This window comes from Pseudorca crassidens, chromosome 16 (genome assembly GCF_039906515.1).
Source record: "Pseudorca crassidens isolate mPseCra1 chromosome 16, mPseCra1.hap1, whole genome shotgun sequence".
Lineage (NCBI taxonomy): Eukaryota > Metazoa > Chordata > Mammalia > Artiodactyla > Delphinidae > Pseudorca > Pseudorca crassidens.
This window is the reverse complement of record NC_090311.1, coordinates 18,729,503-18,733,641: the sequence shown is the minus strand read 5'-3', so window position 1 is coordinate 18,733,641 and position 4,139 is coordinate 18,729,503. Positions and strand designations below refer to the sequence as shown.

The following is a 4,139-nucleotide window of genomic DNA, read 5'->3' as shown; positions in this document are numbered from 1 at the left end:
ATTATTTGGTGGTTTGAAGACCCACTCCCTACCCTCACGCCCCCTTTGACTCTGCCATTGCTGCCACCTCTGCAAAGCACTGGGCTAGGAGTCAGGTGACCTGCTTCAGCTCTCTCTCTCTCTCTGCAATTCTTGTTTCATGTCTTTGAGCAAGTCATATTGCCTCTGTTTATCCTTTTTTTTTTCCTTACCTGATCACTGGAAATTTCTAAAGTAGAGCTGATAGTGTTGTCAAATTTGAAAAAAAAAAAATGGAACGCTTCACAAATTTGCGTGTCATCCTTGCACAGGGGCCATGCTAATCTTCTCTGTATCGTTCCAATTTTAGTATATGTGCTGCCAAAGTGAGCAGCATATTGCCTCTTTGAACTTCAGTTTCCTTATCTGTAAAATTTTGGTTAAAGAGTGCTTATTCTACCTACTTGCCAGGGAATTTGGAAGCTATAACACGCTGTTATCAACATAAAACATTATTATTACCATTATCTAACACGTTGTATGATTTCAGTTTAGTGTTTTATCTTGCTCAAGAATGACAGCTCCCTCCCCCATCTTTTAAAAGTGGACTAGAGATACTAAATCCAAAGGAGTGAATTTCTAATTGTAAAATTTCTAGTACTGTGGCCCTAGGATAGTCTTGCTATTTGAGAGTAGGGAGAACTTCCTGGTATCCCTAAAACAAGTGTAATTTCAGCAGTTGAGTATTTTGCTTACATCTCAGGCTGCCTCTGATTCACACTCCTGAAGGCTCATTTCAGGCCTGTGGCTGGCTTGGAAATTTGTTTTAGAAACAAGGTTTATGTGTCAATTGCACTTCCTCTGTTGTTCTCTCATTGTCTATTTCTGACAATATTTGCATGAAACCAGATATTTGACTTCCAGAACATCTGTTTTTACAATTCGTTTCCCATCTGAATCTACAGTGTTCTGCCTGGGCTGGAAGAGCTTCTCTGCTCAGCGAGATTGGGGATGCGGGCAGCAGGGGGAGGGGAGGCTTGGTGGCGATGTTTACGAATACAAACAAGTTTGCCGGGGGCATCCAGCCTCAGAGGAAGATGTGATGAGTGTGGAAACCTTGGGTAACTAGTGCTGTTTAGCCCAATTTTTCAAATGGGCTGTATTCTTTTAAACATTAGGACTTAAAATGATTTCGCTGTTTTGGTTGGAAATCTTTCTCAAATGTGGGGCTCCTCCTTACCTCCCAAATTGGAGCATGTGGAATTAATTGAGCTCTTCTTGCCTGCTAGGCTTTGGTTTTTGTCCTCTAAATGGAAAACATGGAGTCTGATCCCTAAATGTCAGCACCTGCGCTGTATTATACTGTTTGTGATGCTTTTTGGGTTTACTTAGGTCAAAGAGCTTTATTCTTGTACTAAATCGCCCTAAGGCCCGAGGATGTGAAGGAGTGGCTGAAAAAGGAGGTCTGTGGCTGGTCTAGTGAGATACGGGGTGCTTGACATGAGCTGGGCCACAGACAAGCAGGGGGTCCTGCCTGCATCCCCGGGCTCCCTGGCCTGGTCTAAAATCCTCACAGCTGTAGGAAATCACTGAAAGGTCTTAAGCAGGGGCATGAGTGATCAGATTTGTATCTCCAAAGGTCTCTCAGACTGCAGGTGAAGAACGAAGTGCGGGCGTGCTGAGGAGGTGCGTGAGTACGGGGGTCCAGGCGGGGGACAGGGGTGTGCGAACACCCTTGTGATCTTGCGTCTGCCCTGCTTGCCTCTCGGGATTGTTCTGCGTGCTTTCTCCCTTCTAGCTGCTGCCTGTGTCCTGCCTTGCCGGGTTGTGCTCAGATCCTTAAGTCAGACTTGCCCCTCTATTTTCCCGTAGAAACTCTCTTCTGCTTATTAAGCACTTCTGCTCATCTTGCCTTGAATCTGAGCAATCCTGCATTCCCGCTGGATTATCAATTCCTTGAGGGCTGGGCGCAGTCTCACTTGTCTTTGTGTTTCCTGTAGAAGCCAGCTCAAACATGGGCGTGTGTTAGATTACACATTGTTCTATAAATGTGAAGTGGCATTTGAAAATACAGGAGGCAATGGGTAAATTTGTTGTCGAATAAATGAAAGAATGGATGGATGGTAAATGAATTGGTGGAGTCAGGGAGGGAATTTTTGTGATGTGGTTCTTGATAAGATCCTATAACCAGACCCTCAAGTTAGAATTGTATGTAAACTTAAATTGCCTAGATGTAAATTCTTTGTATTTTAGTATATTGGATTCAAAAGTTCCATTTTGTGCCTGCCCTGAAGACATTTTGGTTTCCTTCCTGGTTCTTAGCTATGCTCTTGGTGGATGAAACTGTGAGAGAACTGAATGCATCTATTTTGGAGATAGTCGAGGGAGAGTTTGAAAGACACCTGTTATCAGGTTACTCCTGGGACTGCTCTTGCTTGCAGAGTTAAAGAGAGCAGTCACCTACCTGCATGATGTCACTTCAGGGAACTCTGGAGGGACTCCTAATTTCTCCTCAAAATAATCCTTCTGCTGTTACCGAACGCAAGTCCGTGTGCCTGACGCACAGTGAGGCCAAACAATAGGGAAACGTCAGAGTTTGGAGCAGAGATATATTGCAGGGCCCTGCAAGGAGACGGGTGGCTTATGCCTTAGAAACCCCGAACTCCTTGCTCGAAGGCTTTCAGCAAAGCCCTTTTACAGGAAAGGTGAGGGCGAGGCACGGTTGTTTGTTGCATATTTCTTAGTGTTGGATCCTTTGCTCTCGCTGCTGTCCATGCAGATCAGGTCACCATGTTCCTATAAGCCTCCATAAAAATGTTACTCCCTGTTCTGCAACTTTTTATCTAAAGGTGTCATACTCTCGAAAGTCATAGGCTTGAGAATTACACAGGAAAGGGAAGGGGAGGCATTAAATTCTGTCTCCATGTCTGCTTGCTGCTTTTAACATTTTACAAATTACTCCTCATTTTACTTGTTCAAGGTCCCAAGTCTCGACTTTCACCCTCAGAGATCCAGACCCTGGCTAAGAGGAGGGGATCTCTGTGTGGGCCGTTGCCCTGCCAGGGAGCGCTGGTCCAGCACCCAGCCTGAGCCCTCACGCCAGTGCCCAGGCCCAGCTGAAGGGCCAGGTGCCCAGACCCTGCCCACCTGTCATCCCTGAGGGAGCCAGGTGCCCAGGACCCAGCCGGCCCTCAGGCTCCTCAGGCCGCACAAACTGGGGGCTGGGTTCAAGTCCTGCACGCAACCCAGGGTGACTGCTGCCGTGGGAACAAGTGAGATGCTGACCATTGGCTGAGTGGGCCCCATAGGGGCCAAGTGCTACAGAGGAATGGTGCCCCCGCTGCCCCTGGTACACTCCCTTTTCATGGAGGCCTTCTTGAGTGGGGTCTACAGTTTTATAGCCACAGCCTAATGTTCCTGGAAGAGGTCAAACTCTGCCTCAAATGGGTTTCCAACCAAGGTACGAATGACCGTTGGCAAATCTTTTCTTGAGAGAATTGAGGGTCCACGGGGGTGGTGGGGAGAGTGGAAGGGAGAAAGGGGAGGTTGGGGAGTGTGGACAAGCTCTGTGGATTGATCATCGTGTCTGGTTTTCCACTTTACCTGGTGTTTCAGTCAGGATTGTTTAGGTCAGGGATCAGTGAATGTTTTCTGTAAAGGGCAGAACATACATGAGTATTTTAGGCCGTGTGGACCGTTCCGTGTGGGTCACAACTACTCCAGCCCTGCCCTTAGTGTGTGAAAGCAGCCGCAGGCAATACATAAATGAAGTTGGGGGTGGTGAGGGTGACAAGGGGAGCTGTGTTCCAGTAGAACTATTTACAAAAACAGGCTTTTTGTCCTGCCAGCCATGGTTTGTTGACCCTAGTCTAGGTCATTCTTAATTCAAAAGACAAAAGCAAAGCTCATAGCTCATGGATTAACACATAAAAGGATTATTTCTGGCTTATACTAAATGTCTAGTGTAAGTCAAAAGAGTGCTCACGTGGTCATTCAGGGACTCAGAATGACAGAGTGTCCATCTTAACAGCTTCTACAATCACCTTGGCAACGAGAAGACAGACGGTTGAACTGCATCCTGGCTCTTGGAGTTGTTGCTTCAAAGAGACATGTGTCACTTATATTCACTCTTCATTGGGCAATGCAAGTCACATGGTCACATCTAATTTTAAAGGGATAGG

At 46.5% G+C, this 4,139-nt stretch overlaps 1 non-coding gene across 1 annotated transcript; it reads right to left on the bottom strand.

The window, feature by feature from the left end:
- Positions 1-245: 245 nt before the first annotated feature.
- LOC137209522 (U6 spliceosomal RNA) lies at positions 246-352 on the bottom strand. Its single transcript, XR_010936078.1, has one exon. It is a non-coding gene; the product is annotated as a U6 spliceosomal RNA (small nuclear RNA).
- Between the last annotated feature and the right edge of the window lie 3,787 nt (positions 353-4,139).